This window comes from Hyperolius riggenbachi, chromosome 4 (genome assembly GCF_040937935.1).
Source record: "Hyperolius riggenbachi isolate aHypRig1 chromosome 4, aHypRig1.pri, whole genome shotgun sequence".
Taxonomy (NCBI): Eukaryota; Metazoa; Chordata; class Amphibia; order Anura; family Hyperoliidae; genus Hyperolius; species Hyperolius riggenbachi.
Genome location: NC_090649.1, coordinates 62,197,253 through 62,221,676, shown reverse-complemented (window position 1 = coordinate 62,221,676; position 24,424 = coordinate 62,197,253). Strand labels below are relative to the sequence as shown.

At 47.8% G+C, this 24,424-nt stretch overlaps 1 pseudogene; it reads right to left on the bottom strand.

Moving 5' to 3' along the window:
• Positions 1-1,351: 1,351 nt before the first annotated feature.
• The window catches only part of LOC137570369 (cytochrome P450 2K6-like), a 65,542-nt pseudogene continuing 42,469 nt past the window's right edge, over positions 1,352-24,424 (bottom strand).

Sequence of the window (24,424 nt, the reverse complement as noted above, 5' to 3'; positions counted from 1 at the left end):
ATCAGTGCTAAATATGGAAATAATCTATTTGTAACCACTACTACATGCAGAACTGCTGCAGTGCAAAGTGTGCCTGTGTGGCATGTATTCATGAAAAGAAGAGAGACAAAAAAACTAAAATGTATACATACCTGGTTCTTCCTCCGGCCCCCTTCAGGCTGATTGGTCCCTCACCCTCCTCCCGGGCTGCCTGGATCTTCTTGATGCCCTGGTAACTCCACAAACCGGGGCATACTGCACACGTGCAGCCTGGCTCTGCTCATGTGTCCCATTGGCGGAAGCGTTCTGAACAATCCCAACCATGGAAGCTCGATAGGGGTATGGTGTGGCTGGACTGCACCTGCACCGCCTGGCCCTGACTGGTGGAATTACCAGCCCGTCTAGCAGATGATCCAGGGCTAGGGCCTAGGCATTTGTGACCATTACAGAAATGTGTCTCTGCCTGTAAGGCAAAGGATTGATGTGTGGATAGTAAGTTGAGGCCTACACCAAACGCTCAAGCTGGCGACCTAGCTAGCTGTCCACTCCTCTGGATGTGCACTCGCAATAGAAACAATGTGCAGAGTAGATAACAGGCGAGGCATCAATCTATGCAATTAAGAATTTATTGTGTACTTTTAATATTGTGTAATTAACTGTGCACACTGTAAGGCAAAGGGGTGTGTCTGTCTCCAGGCTCAAGGGACTGCAGAGCAAGGAAAGTGGTCTCCTGATAGACAAAAACAGTTCCAACAAGTGTTCTACAACCATTCATGCAAAACTGCAGGAATGCTGGGTAATTATTATTTTCTAAGGTGAAAACAGATAACCATGATTAAAGTGAACCTTAAGCCAGAAAAAAAAATGAGTTTTACTGACCTGGGGCTTCTACCAGCCTCCTGCAGCAGTCCTCTGCCCTCGCAGCCACTCACTAATCATCTGGTCCCCCTCCGTCAGCTAGTTTCGTTTTTGCTGACAGGCCTGTCAGGACTGGCCACTCGTAGCTTTTTTCGCATTCCCAACTGTAATTAGCGCTATTGCGGGCCGCAACGCGTACAAAAATACTCGTTGCCGCATTACGAACGCATAGATATGCGGCAACGCGTATTTTTGTACGCGTTGCGGCCCGCAATAGCGCTAATTACAGTCGGGAATGCGGAAAAAGCTACGGAAAAATCTACACGTGGCCAGTACTGACGGGCCTGTTGGCAAAAATGAAACTAGCTGGTGGCGAGGGACCGGAGGATCCATGAGTGGCTGCGAGGGCACAGGACTGCTGCAGGGGGCTGGTAGAAGCCCCAGGTGAGTAAAACTCATTTTTTTCTGGCTTAAGTGTCTCTTTAAAAACTTCAATTGCATTCTTGCTTAAAATTCAGTTTGAGTATTTGTATGCAGATGGATACTTTAAATTAGTTAGCTACGAGAAACTGCACATGTTTCATGTTTTAGTGGAAGAGCTGTGAAGCCCACGGCAGGCATGAGGTCCAGTGTAGTTCCGGGTGGTGGCTGGAAGGTGAAGTTCTGCAGCAATGTCGTAAAAAGGTGGAACAATTCCATTTTAGCCAAGTTCTCTCCGGCACAAATTCTCTTACCTTATAAAAAAAGTAAAATATTAAAGTAAATTTTGTAAACAGAAAAAATTGCCTAAACAGTATACAGTACTGCACTTCCTAAGCTCTCAGGCTGACATCTTCCTAAGTTGATACCACTGTAGCTTATTTTGGGACAGCACCCCATGGGTTAGGCAGCAAGCTCTGTGTTCACTGTTCCTTAAAGTAAACCTTAACTAAGTAAATATAAAAAAAGTTTCATTTACCTGGGGCTTCCACCAGCCCCCTGCAGACGTCCTGTGCCCTCACTGGTACAAAATGATCCGCCGGTCCCCCGCAGCCAGCTAGTTTTATATTTGGGGCCACTGCGTCTGAGCGGCCCTGGCCGTATGCATCCTCGATTGTGCTCCCGTCACCATTGGCTGACCTGGCCAGTACATGTACTACATATATACATACACAAAGTAAGCATACTGGGCATGCGCAGGATGGCCACAGCGATGGGAACGCAATTGAGGGTGCGTGTGGCCAGGGCCACGCAGGCAAAGACCGAAGGATCGGTTTGTCTCTGCGCAGGCACAGGACATCTGCAGGGGGCTGGTGGTCTTTGAAGCCCCAGGCAGAGGCGTCTGAGCCATTAGGCAGGTATAAATTCTTGCCTAGAGCGACAGGAGGAGGGAAGGGCGCTGCTGCACTGAGTAGTGAGAGAAAAAATGCCTCTCAGCTCACTCAGGTATCAGTTTACACAGCAGCAGCTAACAGCAGCGCCTGACTTGACTCATAACTGATTCACTGATTCATTCATTTCCTTTATCTCAATGATTCAAAGAACCACAGTAATGAATGAGTCAGTGAGAGAAGGCACTTATCCTAGTCAGGGATCTGAGTACAGCATCAGCTCCTGAGTCCTGAGATTCATTCAGTCCCTCTCTCTCTTCTACTGGTAACTGCGTGGAAGTAGAGACTGTGTAGCAGCCAGGCATGGACTGCCCCCCAGGCCGCCTTTTATTCAGTGATTTAGGGTTGGTCCAGTGTCTGGTGTATTCAGGTTTGTTGATGTAAGGCAATGTGAAACACTAGGCTAGCTGATAAAAGTGCAATTAGAGGGCAGGCAAGCTGGTAAATATACACAGCATGATGCAGAGGAGGGTCTGTGGGAAAAAATCTGTCTGGTCTCTCCCCATTGTTAAAATGACTGCATGTGCAGATAAGGTGTTAAACAGGTTGAAAAATTTTGACAGTCCCTAGACTCCAGAAGGGCTGCTTTCTGACTTGTGTGAGAGACCAGCAGGGACAGCAGTCCTATTACCGGCAACTAGCCTCTGTGTAATGTGGGATTGCAATACAGATTAGCTCTCTGCTCCATCTCAGGCTATTCTCAGTCTCACTCCATTCTTCCTCTTTCTGGGCTAGTGCACAACAAAATCGCAATAGAAATCGCTAGCAATTCGCAAATGCAACTTTGTGAAGCGATTTTTGAAAGAATCGCTCCAATAAATGCTACCTGCAGCATGTTTGCGATTTTAAAAAATCACAACGCTGCTGTGGGAACACCCTCATAGGGTAACATTAGCCCAGAGCTTTTCAAATTGCTGTAAATTTGAAAGGCGCTCAGAAGCACTCTTGGTATGCACCAGCCTCCTTCATTCACCTTTGTTTCCCCCTTTCCCTAGTGCTGGGTGTCTGTTTCTTCTTGTCATACAGGAAAGCTAAATAAAAGTGCAATCCTGAGGAGGCAAATTTCTTCTTCCTTCTCTTTCAGCTTATCTCTCCTCATTATTTCTCTGCATAAGGGATCAGACACACTATAAGGTAGTGAAAACCGGGATTAGTAGAGATGGTGGTGAAGGGGAGGACATAGGTAGGTGTATGTGGGGGGTGGGGGGGGGGGGGAGTGGGGGGATTGGCCTTGAGGGAAAGGGAATTACAGTGGCCATACTTCTGTTGACTCGACAGCCGATCGACCAACCGTTTTGATATTAGCAAATTGGCAAAAAAATTTGGGGTGGAAATTGGTTGAATGTATCAATCTGAGATGTTGGGAAATATTGGGCCAATGTGGTTGTCAGTAGTGTTGGGTGAACACCTAGATGTTCGGGTTCGCGAACGTTCACTGAACATCGCCGCGATGTTCGCGTGTTCGCGCCGAACTCCGAACATAATGGAAGTCAATGGGGACCCGAACTTTCGTGCTTTGTAAAGCTTCCTTACATGCTACATACCCCAAATTAGCAGGGTATGTGCACCTTGGGAGTGGGTACAAGAGGGAAAATTTTTTTTGAAAAAGAGCTTATAGTTTTTGAGAAAATTGATTGTAAAGTTTAAAAGGAAAAACTGTCTTTTAAATGTGGAAAATGTCATGTTTCTTTGCACAGGTAACATGCTTTTTGTACAGAGAAGAGGTTCCAGGAAAAGGGACCGGTAACGCTAACCCAGCAGCAGCAGCAGCAGCACACGTGATGGAACAGGAGGAGGCGCAGGAGGAGAAGGCCACGCTTTTTGAGACACAACAACCCAGGCCTTGCATGAGGACAAGAAGCGTGCGGATAGCATGCTTTTTACCGCCATGCAGTCATAAATGTAATAAAGATGAGAAGAGGTTCAATAAACAGGGACCGGCAACGCTAACCCAGCAGCAGCAGCACACGTGATGGAACAGGAGGAGGCGCAGGAGGAGAAGGCCACGCTTTGTGAGACACAACAACCCAGGCCTTGCATGAGGACAAGAAGCGTGCGGATATAGCAATGCTTTTTGCCGCCATGCAGTCATAAGTGTAATACAGATGAGAGGTTTAATAAACAGGGACCGGCAACGCTAACCCAGCAGCAGCAGCAGCACACGTGATGGAACAGAAGGAGGCGCAGGAGGAGAAGGCCACGCTTTTTGAGACACAACAACCCAGGCCTTGCATGAGGACAAAAAGCGTGCGGATATAGCAGCAATGCTTTTTGCCGCCATGCAGTCATAAATGTAATACAGATAAGAGGTTCCATAAACAGGGACTGGCAACGCTAACCCAGCAGCAGCAGCCCACGTGATGGAACAGGAGCAGGCGCAGGAGGAGAAGGCCACGCTTTGTGAGACACAACAACCCAGGCCTTGCATGAGGACAAAAAGCGTGCGGATATAGCAGCAATGCTTTTTACCGCCATGCAGTCATAAATGTAATACAGATAAGAGGTTCCATAAACAGGGACCGGCAACGCTAACCCAGCAGCAGCAGCACACATGATGGAACAGGAGCAGGCGCAGGAGGAGAAGGCCATGCTTTTTGAGACACAACAACACAGGCCTTGCATGAGGACAAAAAGCGTGCGGATATAGCAGCAATGCTTTTTGCCGCCATGCAGTCATAAATGTAATACAGATGAGAGGTTCAATAAACAGGGACCGGAAACGCTAAACCATCCCAGATGTTCATTGGTCATGTTACTTGGTTGGGGTCCTGGAGTGTTGCGTAGTTGTTTCCAATCCAGGATTGATTCATTTTAATTTGAGTCAGACGGTCTGCATTTTCTGTGGAGAGGCGGATACGCCGATCTGTGACGATGCCTCCGGCAGCACTGAAACAGCGTTCCGACATAACGCTGGCTGCCGGGCAAGCCAGCACCTCTATTGCGTACATTGCCAGTTCGTGCCAGGTGTCTAGCTTCGATACCCAATAGTTGAAGGGTGCAGATGGATTGTTAGACACAGCTATGCCATCTGACATGTAGTCCTTGACCATCTTCTCCAGGCGATCGGTGTTGGAGGTGGATCTGCACGCTTGCTGTTCTGTGGGCTGCTGCTGCATGGGTGTCAGAAAATTTTCCCACTCCAAGGACACTGCCGATACCATTCCCTTTTGGGCACTAGCTGCGGCATGTGTTGTTTGCTGCCCTCCTGGTCGTCCTGGGTTTGCGGAAGTCAGTCTGTCGGCGTACAACTGGCTAGAGGAGGGGGAGGATGTCAATCTCCTCTCTAAAGTCTCCACAAGGGCCTGCTGGTATTCTTCCATTTTGACCTGTCTGACTCTTTCTTCAAGCAGTTTTGGAACATTGTGTTTGTACCGTGGATCCAGAAGAGTATAAACCCAGTAATTGGTGTTGTCCAGAATGCGCACAATGCGTGGGTCGCGTTCAATGCAGTCTAGCATGAATTGAGCCATGTGTGCCAGAGTCCTACCAGAATCCTCATCATCCTCTTGTGAGCGTTGTGATAGTTGTTGTGATGCATCATAGTCGTCACCTTCTTCCTGGTCTGCTTCTGCTGACCATTCGCGCTGAATTGTGGAAGTCCAACGTGCACCGCTCTGGCCCTCGTCAGTGGTGGCAGGAAATTCCTGCTCCAACTCCAGCTGTTCCTCCTCCTCTTCTTCGTCATAGCTGCTGGGGCCAGCGTTTCCTGATGCGGATGGCCTGATGTTGGTACCATCACGCTGATAGTTTTCTCCTTCAGATTCCCCCAGTTGCATCATGACAGCTGTTTCCTTGATTTTCAACATTGACCTCTTCAGTAAACACAGCAGTGGTATGGTAATGCTGACTGAAGAGTTGTCACTGCTCACAAGCAACGTGGATTGCTCAAAATTTTGGAGGACTTGGCAGAGGTCCAACATGTTGGCCCAATCAGATCCACAGAAGCTTGGCAGCTGGCCGGATGCGCCTCGGTACTGCGCCGTCATGTACTGGACCACTGCACTCTTCTGCTCGCAAAAGCGGGCTAGCATGTGCAGCGTAGAATTCCAGCGCGTAGGGACATCACACAGCAAGCGATGGTGGGGGAGATTGAAGCGCTCCTGCATCTTGGCGAGTGCCCCCGAAGCAGTACTGGAATTTCTACAATGTTTGGCCACTCGTCGCACCTTCAACAGAAGATCGGCCACGCCCGGGTATGTCCTCAGGAACCGCTGAACTACTAGGTTCATCACGTGCGCCAGGCAAGGGATGTGTGTCAGCTTAGCCAACCTTAAAGCGCGAATGAGATTACTCCCATTATCACACACAACCATGCCCGGTTTCAGGTCCAGCGGTGCCAGCCACAAATCCGTCTGTTCCTTTATTCCCCTCCAAATTCCCTCCCCTGTGTGCTGCTTATCCCCAAGGCAGATCAGCTTCAGCAACGCTTGCTGACGCATGCCAACAGCTGTGCTGCACTGCTTCCACGATCCTACTGCTGCTGGTGCTGGGTTAGCGTTTCCGGATGAGGTACAGCTTTAAGATGCGTTGGAGGAGAAGAAGTCAGAGAGGTAGGTGCTGCTGTTGTTATCCAGTGGGAGGGACGGCAGTGCAGCTGTTTGCGGCGTGGGCAACACCTGCGCCGTAGCAGGCGAGGAATCGCTGCCAGGCTCCACAAGGTTCACCCAGTGCGCGGTAAGGGAGATGTATCGACCCTGGCCGAACGCACTCGTCCAGGTGTCAGTGGTGAGGTGAACCTTGCAGGCAACGGCATTCTTCAAGCTTCGGGTTATTTTGCTGACCACGTGCTCATGCAACTCAGGCACTGCAGAGCGCGCAAAGTGGTAGCGGCTGGGAACCACGTAACGTGGGATGGCCACTGACATCATGCCCTTGAAGCTGTTTGTCTCCACCACTCGATATGGCAGCATTTCGCAGGCCAGAAGCTTGGCTATGCTGGCTGTTACTGCCACGGCCCGGGGGTCATTTGCTGGCAATTTCCTCTTGCGCTCAAACATCTCCGAGACAGACAACTGAACCGTAGGGCTGCACACTGAAGGGCTGTTGGTTGTTGTGTTTGATGAACACTGGGGGACCTCAAGAGCACTAGTCCGGAAAGTGACAGTGTCAGCGTCGTCTGATGTTTGTTAATGTTGTGAACCACGCAATGGCTGGGCTACTGCTGCTGCTGAGGCGGGTCTGGTGGTGAGTCTGGTGAACCCAAGGGAGGCAGTGTTGCTGGTACCCTGTCCTGCCGCGTTTGCCCACAGAGTGGGATGTTTGGATAGCATGTGGAGGCTCATGCTGGTGGTGGAGAGGTTGTTAATACTTTTCCCCCTGCTCAGGCGGGTCTTGCACACCTTGCAAATCGCCATGGTAACATCCTCAGTGCAGTCTTCAAAGACAGCCCAGACTTTGGAGCACCTGCCTTGCTGTCGATTTCTGTTTGCGCCTCTTTTGCCTCTCACTTGAACTTCCACGCTTGTGGTGTCTGAAATTGCGCGCCGCCTACCTTGTGGCACAAGGCGAACTCGTGCAGCAGTGGGTTCTTCAACAGACTCATCTGTGCTGCTGCTACGACGGCGATGTTCTCGTTCACAAACAAAATCTGGGTCTATGTCCACATTGTCCATACCCTCCTCTTCCATCTCCTCAAACTCGTCATATGTCATTGTGGGGGGCCGCCGCCGTGGAGTAGAGCTCCCCAGAACAACCTCTGCGCAGCTCACTCCAACGTCGTCTTCCAGAGCTTCTCGGCCGACCTCCTGCAATTGCAACCCCTCCTGCCCAACTTGCTCTGGAATTTGGGTTTCAAAGTCCTCGGACTCGCCTTGTATTTCAGTGCCCGGTGCATTTTCCACAGTTAATGGTTGTGAATCCGGGCACAACATTTCTGGCTGTTCCTCCATTGACCTTTCAAAGGTGGAAGTTTGTTGGCCTGGGAATAGCTCCTGCGAATACCCCATTGTGTCCTGAGGTAATTCATCGGACTGGTTATATGGCAGTTGTGTGCGTGGTGTCGCTGCCGGTTGTGTCAGCTTTGTGCCCACTGGCTCCTTGTAACTGGCTGAGGACTCGGACCTCGTGCGTGATGTGCTGGTGCTGCTTAACCCACTGCTGGACGCTTGAGAGGTCATCCAAGTAATTATCTGGTCCTGTTCTTTTGGATCTGTGAGGGTTGTTGTCCTGGACAACATGGGCGGTATTTAGTGGGTTTTCTTGGGTGCTCCCCTGTGGCCTGTACGTGAACCGTCAGGGGAAACACCTCTTCCCTTGCCCCTCCCTCTTTCACCGGATTTCTTCCTCATTTCACTTATCAGTACACGCTGACTGGCAGCAGTACAGTGGCAGTACAGAAATGCTATACAGTGGTGGGTGAGCGGTGTACCACTATTGCCAGCAGCGACACAGAGCACAATGCTATACAGTGGCGGGTGAGCGGTGTACACAGAGTGGCAGTACACACAATGCTATATAGTCTGGCTGAGCGGTGTACACAGAGTGGCAGTACACACAATGCTATATAGTCTGGCTGAGCGGTGTACACAGAGTGGCAGTACACACAATGCTATATAGTCTGGCTGAGCCGTGTACACAGAGTGGCAGTACACACAATGCTATATAGTCTGGCTGAGCGGTGTACACAGAGTGGCAGTAAACACAATGCTATATAGTGTGGCTGAGCTGTGTACACAGAGTGGCAGTAAACACAATGCTATATAGTGTGGCTGAGCGAGCGGTGTACTACTGTTCCCAGCAGACACAGAGTGGCAGTAAACACAATGCTATATAGTGTGGCTGAGCGGTGTACACAGAGTGGCAGTAAACACAATGCTATATAGTGTGGCTGAGCGAGCGGTGTACTACTGTTCCCAGCAGACACAGATTGGCAGTAAACACAATGCTATATAGTGTGGCTGAGTCGTGTACACAGAGTGGCAGTAAACACAATGCTATATAGTGTGGCTGAGCGAGCGGTGTACTACTGTTCCCAGCAGACACAGAGTGGCAGTAAACACAATGCTATATAGTGTAGCTGAGCGGTGTGCACAGAGTGGCAGTAAACACAATGCTATATAGTCTGGCTGAGAAGTGTACACAGAGTGGCAGTAAACAATGCTATATAGTGTGGCTGAGCCGTGTACACAGAGTGGCAGTAAACACAATGCTAAATAGTCTGGCTGAGCGGTGTGCACAGAGTGGCAGTAAACATAATGCTATATAGTCTGGCTGAGAAGTGTACACAGAGTGGCAGTAAACAATGCTATATAGTGTGGCTGAGCCGTGTACACAGAGTGGCAGTAAACACAATGCTATATAGTCTGGCTGAGCGGTGTACACAGAGTGGCAGTAAACACAATGCTATATAGTGTGGCTGAGCCGTGTACACAGAGTGGCAGTAAACACAATGCTATATAGTCTGGCTGAGTGGTGTACACAGAGTGGCAGTAAACACAATGCTATATAGTGTGGCTGAGCCGTGTACACAGAGTGGCAGTAAACACAATGCTATATAGTGTGGCTGAGCCGTGTACACAGAGTGGCAGTAAACAATGCTATATAGTCTGGCTGAGCCGTGTACACAGAGTGGCAGTAAACAATGCTATATAGTCTGGCTGAGCCGTGTACACAGAGTGGCAGTAAACACAATGCTATATAGTGTGGCTGAGTCGTGTACACAGAGTGGCAGTAAACACAATGTTATATAGTCTGGCTGAGCGGTGTACACAGAGTGGCAGTAAACACAATGCTATATAGTGTGGCTGAGCCGTGTACACAGAGTGGCAGTAAACAATGCTATATAGTCTGGCTGAGCCGTGTACACAGAGTGGCAGTAAACACAATGCTATATAGTGTGGCTGAGCCGTGTACACAGAGTGGCAGTAAACAATGCTATATAGTCTGGCTGAGCCGTGTACACAGAGTGGCAGTAAACAATGCTATATAGTCTGGCTGAGCCATGTACACAGAGTGGCAGTAAACACAATGCTATATAGTCTGGCTGAGCGGTGTACACAGAGTGGCAGTAAACACAATGCTTTATAGTGTGGCTGAGCCGTGTACACAGAGTGGCAGTAAACACTATGCTATATAGTCTGGCTGATCGGTGTACACAGAGTGGCAGTAAACACAATGCTATATAGTGTGGCTGAGCCGTGTACACAGAGTGGCAGTAAACAATGCTATATAGTCTGGCTGGGCCGTGTACACAGAGTGGCAGTAAACACAATGCTATATAGTGTGGCTGAGCCGTGTACACAGAGTGGCAGTAAACAATGCTATATAGTCTGGCTGAGCCGTGTACACAGAGTGGCAGTAAACAATGCTATATAGTCTGGCTGAGCCGTGTACACAGAGTGGCAGTAAACACAATGCTATATAGTCTGGCTGAGCGGTGTACACAGAGTGGCAGTAAACACAATGCTATATAGTGTGGCTGAGCGAGCGGTGTACTACTGTTCCCAGCAGCGACACACAATGACTGGGGGGACCCTGGCTAGCCTGGCTGGAGAGAGAACTACCCTGCCTGCCTACCCAAAGCTAAACCCACAGACAAATGGCGGAGATATGAAGTGGTTCGGGTATTTATTTACCCGAACCACATGACCGTTCGGCCAATCAGAGCGCGTTCGGGTCCGAACCACGTGACCTGTTCGGCCAATCACAGCGCTAGCCGAACGTTCGGGGAATGTTCGGCCATGCGCTCTTAGTTCGGCCATGCGGCCGAACGGTTTGGCCGAACACCATCAGGTGTTCGGCCGAACTCGAACATCACCCGAACAGGGTGATGTTCTGCAGAACCCGAACAGTGGCGAACACTGTTCGCCCAACACTAGTTGTCAGGTGCGATAATCATGGAGTGCCATAACCACGAATTATAGACAAGACGGAAACCCCGGCCATTGTCCCTCAAAATGTATTGTGCCTCCCTGATGCCTGTACTTTTCCTGTCACACTGTTCGCAGAGTGTCCTTGCTGTATTTCCGCATTGACACTCCACGTGATTACTGGCATATACGACATGGGGTGAGTGTGTGACATAATTTGGGCTGAGGCTGCCATGATAACGGGAATATAGTCTGTGTTTCCCCCCAGGCCAGAAGGTCCCAGTCCTCCCCTGGTAGCAGCATAGTGTGTGTGCTGTGTAGTGTTGGGCGAACATCTAGATGTTCGGGTTCGGGCCGAACAGGCCGAACATGGCCGCGATGTTCGGCTGTTCGACCCGAACTCCGAACATAATGGAAGTCAATGGGGACCCGAACTTTTGTGGTTTGTAAAGCCTCCTTACATGCTACATACCCCAAATTTACAGGGTATGTGCACCTTGGGAGTGGGTACAAGAGGAAAAAAATTTTTAGCAAAAAGAGCTTATAGTTTTTGAGAAAATCGATTTTAAAGTTTCAAAGGGAAAACTGTCTTTTAAATGCGGGAAATGTCTGTTTTCTTTGCACAGGTAACATGCTTTTTGTCGGCATGCAGTCATAAATGTAATACATATAAGAGGTTCCAGGAAAAGGGACCGGTAATGCTAACCCAGCAGCAGCACACGTGATGGAACAGGAGGAGGGTGGCGCAGGAGGAGAAGGCCACGCTTTGAGACACAACAACCCAGGCCTTGCATGAGGACAAGAAGCGTGCGGATAGCATGCTTTGTACCACCATGCAGTCATAAATGTAATAAAGATAAGTGGTTCAATAAACAGGGACCACGCGGCAACGCTAACCCAGCAGCAGCACACGTGATGGAACAGGAGGAGGCGCAGGAGGAGAAGGCCACGCTTTGTGAGACACAACAACCCAGGCCTTGCATGAGGACAAAAAGCGTGCGGATAGCATGCTTTGTACCGCCATGTAGTCATAAATGTAATAAAGATAAGAGGTTCCATAAACAGGGACCGGCAACGGTAACCCAGCAGCAGCAGCAGCAGCAGCAGCAGCAGCAGCACACGTGATGGAACAGGAGGAGGCGCAGGAGGAGAAGGCCACGCTTTGTGAGACACAACAACCCAGGCCTTGCATGAGGACAAAAAGCGTGCGGATAGCATGCTTTGTACCGCCATGTAGTCATAAATGTAATAAAGATAAGAGGTTCCATAAACAGGGACCGGCAACGGTAACCCAGCAGCAGCAGCAGCAGCAGCAGCAGCACACGTGATGGAACAGGAGGAGGCGCAGGAGGAGAAGGCCACGCTTTGTGAGACACAACAACCCAGGCCTTGCATGAGGACAAAAAGCGTGCGGATAGCATGCTTTGTACCGCCATGTAGTCATAAATGTAATAAAGATAAGAGGTTCCATAAACAGGGACCGGCAACGGTAACCCAGCAGCAGCAGCAGCAGCACACGTGATGGAACAGGAGGAGGCGCAGGAGGAGAAGGCCACGCTTTGTGAGACACAACAACCCAGGCCTTGCATGAGGACAAAAAGCGTGCGGATATAGCAGCAATGCTTTTTGCCGCCATGCAGTCATAAATGTAATACAGATGAGAGGTTCAATAAACAGGGACCGGAAACGCTAAACCATCCCAGATGTTCATCGGTCATGTTACTTGGTTGGGGTCCAGGAGTGTTGCGTAGTCGTTTCCAATCCAGGATTGATTCATTTTAATTTGAGTCAGACGGTCTGCATTTTCTGTGGAGAGGCGGATACGCCGATCTGTGATGATGCCTCCGGCAGCACTGAAACAGCGTTCCGACATAACGCTGGCTGCCGGGCAAGCCAGCACCTCTATTGTGTACATTGCCAGTTCGTGCCAGGTGTCTAGCTTCATGCCCGGTTTCAGGTCCAGCGGTGCCAGCCACAAATCCGTCTGTTCCTTTATTCCCCTCCAAATTTCCTCCCCTGTGTGCTGCTTATCCCCAAGGCAGATCAGCTTCAGCAACGCTTGCTGACGCATGCCAACAGCTGTGCTGCACTGCTTCCACGATCCTACTGCTGCTGGTGCTGGGTTAGCATTTCCGGATGAGGTACAGCTTTGAGATGCGTTGGAGGAGAAGGAGTCAGAGAGGTAGGTGCTGCTGTTGTTATCCAGCTGTTTGCGGCGTGGGCAACACCCGCGCCGTAGCAGGTGAGGAATCGCTGCCAGGCTCCACAAGGTTCACCCAGTGCGCGGTAAGGGAGATGTATCGACCCTGGCCGAACGCACTCGTCCAGGTGTCAGTGGTGAGGTGAACCTTGCAGGCAACGGCATTCTTCAAGCTTCGGGTTATTTAGCTGACCACGTGCTCATGCAACTCAGGCACTGCAGAGCGCGCAAAGTGGTAGCGGCTGGGAACCACGTAACGTGGGATGGCCACTGACATCATGCCCTTGAAGCTGTTTGTCTCCACCACTCGATATGGCAGCATTTCGCAGGCCAGAAGCTTGGCTATGCTGGCTGGCTGTTACTGCCACGGCCCGGGGGTCATTTGCTGGCAATTTCCTCTTGTGCTCAAACATCTCAGAGACAGACAACTCAACCGTAGCGCTGCACACCGAAGGGCTGTTGGTTGTTGTGTTTGATGAACACTGGGAGACCTCAAGAGCACTAGTCCGGAAAGTGACAGTGTCAGCATCGTCTGATGTTTGTGAATGTTGTGAACCACGCAATGGCTGGGCTACTGCTGCTGCTGAGGCGGGTCTGGTGGTGAGTCTGGTGAACCCAAGGGAGGCAGTGTTGCTGGTGGTACCCTGTCCTGCCGCGTTTGCCCACAGAGTGGGATGTTTGGATAGAATGTGGCGGCTCATGCTGGTGGTGGAGAGGTTGTTAATACTTTTCCCCCTGCTCAGGCGGGTCTTGCACACCTTGCAAATCGCCATGGTAACATCCTCAGTGCAGTCTTCAAAGAAAGCCCAGACTTTAACTGGCTGAGGACTCGGACCTCGTGCGTGATGTGCTGGTGCTGCTTAACCCACTGCTGGACGCTTGAGAGGTCATCCAAGTAATTATCTGGTCCTGTTCTTTTGGATCTGTGAGGGTTGTTGTCCTGGACAACATGGGCAGTATTGAGTGGGTTTTCTTGGGTGCTCCCCTGTGGCCTGTACGTGAACCGTCAACGGAAACACCTCTTCCCTTGCCCCTCCCTCTTTCACCGGATTTCTTCCTCATTTCACTTATCCTTAAAGTACACGCTGACTGGCAGCAGTACAGTGGCAGTACAGAAATGCTATACAGTGGTGGGTGAGCGGTGTACCACTATTGTCAGCAGTGACACAGAGCACAATGCTATACAGTGGCGGGTGAGCGGTGTACTACTGTTCCCAGCAGACACAGAGTGGAAGTAAACACAATGCTATATAGTGTGGCTGAGCCGTGTACACAGAGTGGCATTAAACACAATGCTATATAGTCTGCTATATAGTCACCCCGAACAGGGTGATGTTCTGCAGAACCCGAACAGTGGCAAACACTGTTCGCCCAACACTACTGGGAGGGAACGCAGATTTTAGTACCTAAACACACGATACAACATGTTTTCCGGGGTCGGACTCTGAGGCACATACAGATGGTCCCGATCATCATCCTCATCATACAACTCTTCTCCTGAGTCTGACCCACCCACCACCTCTGCCACCCCAACATCCCCAGACACAGACCCCTCATCGTCCTCAACATTAACTTGGGATGCTGGCCTGAGCCAGACCTCCTCCTCCACATCAGGCCCCATCATCTCCTCAATGGCAGCCCTCATTAATCGCTCTGGCGACGGACTGATGGACACAACGTTCTCCTCCGGGGAGGGCTGCTGCTGACCACTGGCTGCTGGGGTGGATGTTATAGCTTGCGTGGGGCGTTGGCTGTTGCTGTTGTTGGGAGTGCTGCTCACAGCGGAGGTCTCTGGGGAACTCATGTTGAGCTCATATAGTGGTTGACGGTGAGTGGAGTATTACTGATCCCAGCAATATACACACTGACTGGCAGAGTACGCAATGCTATATAGTGTGGCTGAGCGGTGTACACAGAGTGGCAGTAAACACAATGCTATATAGTCTGGCTGAGCGAGCGGTGTACTACTGTTCCCAGCAGAATCAGAGTGGCAGTAAACAATGGTATATAGTCTGGCTGAGCGGTGTACACAGAGTGTCAGTAAACAATGGTATATAGTCTGGCTGAGCGAGCGGTGTACTACTGTTCCCAGCAGAATCAGAGTGGCAGTAAACAATGGTATATAGTCTGGCTGAGCGGTGTACACAGAGTGTCAGTAAACAATGGTATATAGTCTGGCTGAGCGGTGTACACACAATGCTATATAGTCTGCTATATAGTGTCAGTAAACAATGGTATATAGTCTGGCTGAGCGAGCGGTGTACTACTGTTCCCAGCAGAATCAGAGTGGCAGTAAACAATGGTATATAGTCTGGCTGAGCGGTGTACACAGAGTGTCAGTAAACAATGGTATATAGTCTGGCTGAGCGAGCGGTGTACTACTGTTCCCAGCAGAATCAGAGTGGCAGTAAACAATGGTATATAGTCTGGCTGAGCGGTGTACACAGAGTGTCAGTAAACAATGGTATATAGTCTGGCTGAGCGGTGTACACAGAGTGTCAGTAAACAATGGTATATAGTCTGGCTGAGCGGTGTACACAGAGTGGCAGTAAACACAATGCTATATACTCTGGCTGAGCGAGCGGTGTACTACTGTTCCCAGCAGACACAGAACAGTAAACAGAATGCTATATAGTGTGGCTGAGCGAGCGGTGTACCACTATTCCCAGCAGACACAGAACAGTAAACAGAATGCTATATAGTGTGGCTGAGCGAGCGGTGTACCACTATTCCCAGCAGACACAGAACAGTGAACAGAATGCTATATAGTGTGGCTGAGCGAGCGGTGTACCACTATTCCCAACAGACACAGAACAGTGAACAGAATGCTATATAGTGTGGCTGAGCGAGCGGTGTACCACTATTCCCAGCAGACACAGAACAGTAAACAGAATGCTATATAGTGTGGCTGAGCGAGCGGTGTACCACTATTCCCAGCAGACACAGAACAGTAAACAGAATGCTATATAGTGTGGCTGAGCGAGCGGTGTACCACTATTCCAAGCAGACACAGAACAGTGAACAGAATGCTATATAGTGTGGCTGAGCGAGCGGTGTACCACTATTCCCAGCAGACACAGAGTGGCAGTAAACAGAATGCTATATAGTGTGGCTGAGCGAGGTACACAGAGTGGCAGTAAACAGAATGCTATATAGTGTGGCTGAGCAAGCGGTGTACTACTATTCCCAGCAGACACAGAGTGGCAGTAAACAGAATGCTATATAGTGTGGCTGAGCGAGGTACACAGAGTGGCAGTAAACAGAATGCTATATAGTGTGGCTGAGCAAGCGGTGTACTACTGTTCCCAGCAGTGACACAATGACAGGGGGGACCCTGGCTAGCGTGGCTGGAGCGCGAACTACCCTGCCTGCCTACCCAAAGCTAAACCCACAGACAAATGGCGGAGATATGACGTGGTTCGGGTATTTATTTACCCGAACCACGTGACAGTTCGGCCAATCAGAGCGCGTTCGGGTCCGAACCACGTGACCCGTTCGGCCAATCACAGCGCTAGCCGAACGTTCGGGGAACGTTCGGCCATGCGCTCTTAGTTCGGCCATATGGCCGAACGGTTTGGCCGAGCACCGTCAGGTGTTCGGCCGAACTCGAACATCACCCGAACAGGGTGATGTTCTGCAGAACCCGAACAGTGGCGAACACTGTTCGCCCAACACTAGTGCTGTGTATAGTGTGCTCTGTGTGTGCGTGTGTATAGTGTGTGTGTGTATAGTGTAATGTGTGTGTATGTATAGTGTGTATAGTGTGTGTGTGTGTGTGCGTGTGTACTGTGCGTGTCTATAGTGTGTGTGTGTGTGTGTGTGTACTGTGTATAGTGTGTATGTTGTGTGCGGTGTGTGTGTGTGTACTGTGTGCGTGTGTATAGTGTGTGTGTGTGTGGTGTGTGTGTACTGTGTGTGGTGTGTGTGAGTGCATGCCGCAATAAGTATTCTTTAAGGTGAAACGCTCTGCTGCATTACAACTATGTTCTGGTGAACCCATGCCGCAATAAGTGTATTTTCTGGTGAAACGTAGCTGCATTATGATTTTCAAGGGTCTTGGGGGTGGGGTTCACAGGGGGTGGGGGCGCCACAGGATTTCGCGCCTGGAGTGACAAAATGGCTAGAGACGCCCCTGGCCCCAGGTATATGAAACTTTTTGTTATTTTTACTCAGTTAAAGTTTACTTTAAAGTATACCTGACCCAAGACAAAGCTACAAGGTGAGCACTTAGGTGTGTTCTTGCTGGATCCACAAAGCTTTGTGCATTGTCTCCTTGTTCCTTCCAGTCACTCAGGGGGAGATTTATCAATGCATTACCAACAGTTTTTTTCTTCCTAATCTGTTCTAACCAGCAGGGAGAACAGTTCTGCATGATAATAAGAACCTTCTTAAATCCTAGTTAATAGTGGCAATTTAGCATGAATTTCTAGAGCTGCACTACAGTTAAGAAAAGTGCAAATCCATCCCTAAACTGGCGCAGATTAAGAAGTGCTTGATAGCAGTTCTACAGATGTAGAACTGCAGGCTAGACATGATTGCAGAGTGCAGACTAGACATGGTTTGTGGTGCTCCTCCCCCTTGCTGAATTCCTCCTCAGAGCCTGCTGGTATCAATACAGCAGGTGTGTTGGTTACCTCAGCAACAGCAATTCCCCTCACATACTGCACTGTCTGAGAGACCTTCCTAGCTCCTCCTATTTTACAACATCTATAAAGGTTTGTATGGATATCCTGCGCCTATGGACAATTGCAGCAGCTGAGTGGACCAGGCAAATCCTCCAATACCTGACTCTGTAAAATTGTAAATTGAAGGTCCACAGCGCTAAGTTTAAAATTAAACACCTTTAATAATACAAATTGTGTTGGCATTGATCTTAAGCTCACTTAGAGCACCTTCCCCTTTAAACACCCCTGTCGCACACAAACACTCACACAATATCACTGCAGTGAGCACTCGCACAAAAATGTAAAAAAGGGATCCCAGTAAAAGATCAAGGATGAGGATATAAAAAGCTTTTGTTGATAGAGCTAATGATGGGCATAAAACTTTTTGTGCCGCTCAATAAAGTCCGCAATAAATGGAGTTTCCGTTAGGATTAAATTCATGCATGCATCAATGGCAACTTCTGCTTGTATATATGATACTGCACCAGTTCCTCCGGCGTGGGTGAATCCTCGCTCCGCTGTCTCCCCTCACCGTATGATCTGACACTGGCCTTGTGTATACGGGCACGGAGTCAGCTGATGCCGCCAGGAGTAGGTATTACTTCCGTAGACGCCGCTTCCGTCCTCTGCAGATGGACGGTTCCGTAGGCGGCTTGTTAGTTACTTGCTGGCTTGGGCAATCCCACAGTGACGTCACTGATAGCGTATGTGCGTAGGACGCTGACGTTTCAGGAGGTAACGCCTCCCTTCTTCAGAGCTGCCCAACGATCGCTTCCCCCAGCTTATAAACATTCCTCTTATTCTTAGGATCCACCCACTTCTCCTTGGAAACCAGTGCTGCCGTTTATCTTCCTCCAATTTTCACAACAGCAAGCATACATGTCAGAGTTCATCCACAGCAATTGCTGTGGCTTTTCCACTTCTCATATTTTTGTCATAATAGAGAAAAATAGTTGTCTCCAGATCTTTTTATATTTATCCGAGAATAAAAATGAAAAAATTAAAATAAAAATATGAATAATGTATATGAAAATTCCCCACATATCAATGTGTTTTATTCTATTTTAAAAAAGCATAAAACTCAAAATCACAATTTAACCCTTTGGGGGTCATAGTGTCCAGTGCATATATCCAAAATGATTCCGTACGAGATAGTTTACTTATAAAGTCTCCTCCCCTCCAGTCTTTCTCTACTTTCTGTAGTCCACAAAATGTGGTACCCCGTACTGAGCATTTGTGAAATTTCTTGTAATGTGCAGATAAGGGATGTTTTTCATTTCCTTTTTCTATATTATATAGATGTTCCCCTAATCTTTTTTTCAGAGATCTTTTTGTCCTCCCCACATATTGCTTTTGACATGGGCAGCATATCACATATACTATCCCTTTGGTGGAACAAGTAAAGTTACCTCTTATGGGGAATATTTCACCATTGCAAGAGGAGACAACCTCCTGCATCACTCTGTCACCTTTAGTAGCCGCACACATTCCACAATCACCACATCTTCTAAATTTGTTTCCCCTTTTCACCCTTAGCACCCACTATTACAGATCCTTGCCCAGTGAAAAGGGGAAACAAATTTAGAAGATGTGGTGATTGTGGAATGTGTGCGGCTACTAAAGGTGACAGAGTGATGCAGGAGGTTGTCTCCTCTTGCAATGGTGAAATATTCCCCATAAGAGGTAACTTTACTTGTTCCACCAAAGGGATAGTATATGTGATATGCTGCCCATGTCAAAAGCAATATGTGGGGAGGACAAAAAGATCTCTGAAAAAAAGATTAGGGGAACATCTATATAATATAGAAAAAGGAAATGAAAAACATCCCTTATCTGCACATTACAAGAAATTTCACAAATGCTCAGTACGGGGTACCACATTTTGTGGACTACAGAAAGTAGAGAAAGACTGGAGGGGAGGAGACTTTATAAGTAAACTATCTCGTACGGAATCATTTTGGATATATGCACTGGACAGTATGACCCCCAAAGGGTTAAATTGTGATTTTGAGTTTTATGCTTTTTTAAAATAGAATAAAACACATTGATATGTGGGGAATTTTCATATACATTATTCATATTTTTATTTTAATTTTTTCATTTTTATTCTCGGATAAATATAAAAAGATCTGGAGACAACTATTTTTCTCTATTATGACAAAAATATGAGAAGTGGAAAAGCCACAGCAATTGCTGTGGATGAACTCTGACATGTATGCTTGCTGTTGTGAAAATTGGAGGAAGATAAACGGCAGCACTGGTTTCCAAGGAGAAGTGGGTGGATCCTAAGAATAAGAGGAATGTTTATAAGCTGGGGGAAGCGATCGTTGGGCAGCTCTGAAGAAGGGAGGCGTTACCTCCTGAAACGTCAGCGTCCTACGCACATACGCTATCAGTGACGTCACTGTGGGATTGCCCAAGCCAGCAAGTAACTAACAAGCCGCCTACGGAACCGTCCATCTGCAGAGGACGGAAGCGGCGTCTACGGAAGTAATACCTACTCCTGGCGGCATCAGCTGACTCCGTGCCCGTATACACAAGGCCAGTGTCAGATCATACGGTGAGGGGAGACAGCGGAGCGAGGATTCACCCACGCCGGAGGAACTGGTGCAGTATCATATATACAAGCAGAAGTTGCCATTGATGCATGCATGAATTTAATCCTAACGGAAACTCCATTTATTGCGGACTTTATTGAGCGGCACAAAAAGTTTTATGCCCATCATTAGCTCTATCAACAAAAGCTTTTTATATCCTCATCCTTGATCTTTTACTGGGATCCCTTTTTTACATTTTTGTGCGAGTGCTCACTGCAGTGATATTGTGTGAGTGTTTGTGTGCGACAGGGGTGTTTAAAGGGGAAGGTGCTCTAAGTGAGCTTAAGATCAATGCCAACACAATTTGTATTATTAAAGGTGTTTAATTTTAAACTTAGCGCTGTGGACCTTCAATTTACTATTTTACAACAGTTTGATTTCTTAAGATGCCTATGACAGTTCTGCACGGATTTCTAAAAACCCACCAATATTTTGTCTCAGACACTCTTGATAAATGTCCCTCCTGTCACCCTCCCATTCCTTACTCTTCCCCACACCATTCACTAACTGCTAATAAATACAACTGGCTAGACAGCGATGTGCGGTAAACGAGTGACTGCTGCGCCTTCCACAGAATAGTGATGAGCACACATTTTTCATAATTGTAATTTTGCATCGTAATTCGCAATTATAATGTAAATTCTTCATGCAAATTTTTGGAAAAAAATTGTAATTAATTATGCATGTAAACGTAATCCATCTGCAATTTTGCGTAATTATGCGGTAGTAGCAAAAAAGTTTCTGTACGTACATAAATAAATTATTTAGGTAGAAAAAACTGTTTTCTAAAAACTTGTTTTTGCTACCTGCGTAATTACGCAAAATGTTGCATAATTTTGTGGCAAATTTAGCAGTTAACAGCAAAGCCCCCATACATGCTATCATCACCAAAATTGCAACGTATGTTAAGACGAATAGTGGGAACAAGTGGGAAAAAGTCAAACATTTTTTTGCAAACAGACCTTGCAGTTTCTGAGATAATCGATTTTGAATATGCAAAGGAAGAATGGTTTTTAAACTCAGAAAAATGACAGTTTAATAGCATTTTTTCCTTTGCATTTTCAAAATTGATTATCTTAAAAACTACAAGGTCTTTTTTGAAAAATTATGTTTTTGACTTGTTTACACTATTCCCCTTAAAGTGGATCTGAGGTGAACTTTTACTCATTGCATAATTGTGTTCCTTTCCTATTGTTTATAGGGCATTCCTCAAGCCAAATACTTTTTTGCTTTTGTTTTAATACTCTAATTCCCTATAAAGTTAATAAACCACGCCCACAGGTTTTCAGAGAGCCTTGGCAGTAGCAAGGGCTCATGGGAGCTCAATCTGGGCAGGGGGAGGAGGAGGTGTTACTAGCCAGAGATTTCAGAGGCAGAGGGAGGAGGAAGGGGGGATTAGGTTTTTTTCACAGTCTGAGTGCTGATGGTGCAGATAAGCCTGCCTCTGTGTAATGTTTACAAACAACATGGCTGCTGTCATTGTATCACAGGAATAAATAATCATTTTCTATTAAAGCTGTTTGCAGCTAGATTTGCGGTGTAAACCATCTAAACTTTAGATAAGATATATAGACAAGTTACTTGTTATAGTTTGTTTTTCATCTTGGATCTGCTTTAATATTCATACCACATTTTATGATGATAACATGTATGGGAGCTTTGCTATTAACCGCTTATGTAAGCACACAATTACATCATTACCAAAATTAGGGATGGATTACGCAAAATCAATTAAATGTCCAAATTGCAATTACAAAAAATTACATGTAATTTTGCGTAATCATAATTAGCAGATTACGATCATCACTACTGTAGAGGCCATTCATTCAACACGCATCACTGTTCACAGAGCCACAGTCTATGTCCCCTATTGGTCCCCTCTGTTAACTCAGTCTTTCCTTTTCTGGTAACAGTTGTGTTGGACCCGGGATATGTGCTGCTTTTGGAACTACTCACCAGCAGAAAATGGTAGAAATGCTTAATTCTTTACAAAGTTCCCATCTGAGTCCAGGAAGTGCTGAGGGTAAAACTCATCCGGCTTCTCAAAGTATTCCTTGTCTCGAAGGACTGAATGCAGTAATGGGATGACATGAGTACCCTGCAGAGGACAAACAAAGTGAGAACTGTTCACGGAAAGTTGTCAGATCTATGCTGTAAAAACTAAGCATGCAATGAGCCCGTTAGGTTGAAACATTAGGCAAGCTTTGGCATAACATTTTGTAATCTTGGCTGTACTGTAATCAGTACGGTAGAAATAAAGAAGATCTTCATTGAAGTTCACTCTCGAACTTTATTTTCCACATACATATGTGTCCTGCTGTGTATGTCCTCCTCACTGTTTGTGTAGAAAGTGTTTGGTTCCACTGCTGGTGTAGGGACTGCTGAATGGAGGAAGGCAATTTGGATGCCTGCTTGCGGTGGAAGTTAGGAACCCGGCATAGGCGCCTATAGAAATATTGGCATTGAGACGTTATTTGGGTGCCTATAGAATTATCGGCAATGTGCCATAATCTGGTACAGTGCCCGCTATATGTCAGGAACCGTGGACACCTAAATTATGGTTCAATGCCAATAATTCCATAGATGCCTATGGCAGCAGCTGAAAACTGGTTAGCGGTGGGGGAAGTTAAGGTTAGGCATGGGGGTGTGGGAAGTTAGAACTAGGTGTCAGGTAGGTAGTTTGCGCAGGGAAGGGGGTGGGGGTCGATGTTTGCTCCAGGGGGAAGGTTCTGTGTAAGAGTAGGCTTAGGTTTAGTGTAACGATCGGTGTAACACAGAGAGGATCTGATTACCGGCGATCTGCAGTATCACCGAGAATACAGATATATACCCGATTATTGATGATCTGCAGTATCACCGATAATCAGATATATCACTAACCTCTGGACACCAGGGAGATATGAGTGTAGGATGTAACAGGAATACTTTAAGGATTGCACCTGAGGAGCAGGTGCCAGCAGTAAAGATTACTGCACAGTAACACGTTCCTTCCACAGGCCTGAGACTCTCCCGAGGGAGGAGTCAGGCTGAGAGTAGGAAGGACAGAGTGGGAGTGACACCAAGACAGGGTGTCACTCTCAGGTCTGTGAGCTATCTCTAAGCAGAGGAGATAGCTCTCGAGGTCGGACAAGCCGGGTCGGCAACAGACAGACAAATCAGGGACAGAGACAGGAGACAGAAACGGAATCCTAAGACAGGCTGAGTTCGGCAACAGAGTATCAGATATAGCGAAGTACCTAATCAGCGATCAGAAGAATAGTCAGGAAAGCAGAAGGTCATAACAAATATACGACAATGCCTAGTCTTGGGTGTGAGCTCCTTGATCATCAACACCCTGGAACTAGTCTAGATAATAACAGGCTGGTAAACTGTATCCTAGTCTTGGGTGTGAGCTCCGTAGTCATCAATGCCCTGGAACTAGTCTAGATAATAACACAATAATATTCAGGTTTCCCTAGACTGAGGTGTGCGGTCCTTGGTCATCAACACCCTGGAACTAGTCTAGATAATAACACAGATAGATCACAGATTCTGACAAGGTCTGAGTGCTACCACGTAGTGATCACAACGCCCGACACCAGAGAAATGACCAGCACCCAGTATATATACACTAGCACTCTCCAGCGCCTCCCCTAAGTGCTGGACCAATAAAACCTGAAAGAATCGTCAGCTGATCGGCTGGATCAGCTGACATCCTTCTGACTGCCATAAAGGCTCTGCCTCTTAGCGCGCGCGTGCGTCATCCTGAACCTATGCGGACTATCTGTCCCAGCCACACCAGACATGTGTTGCAATGTCTCTGCTGACTTGAACGCGGGGCAAGCCGCACCGCTGTCAGGACATGCGGCGGTTTCCCCGCGTTCGGCCATCCCACTAGCGGCAGGTCCCTGTGTGCAAACTTCCTTGTCGGACGTGGAATCCGCCGCTTTGTCGACTAAGCATGCGGCGG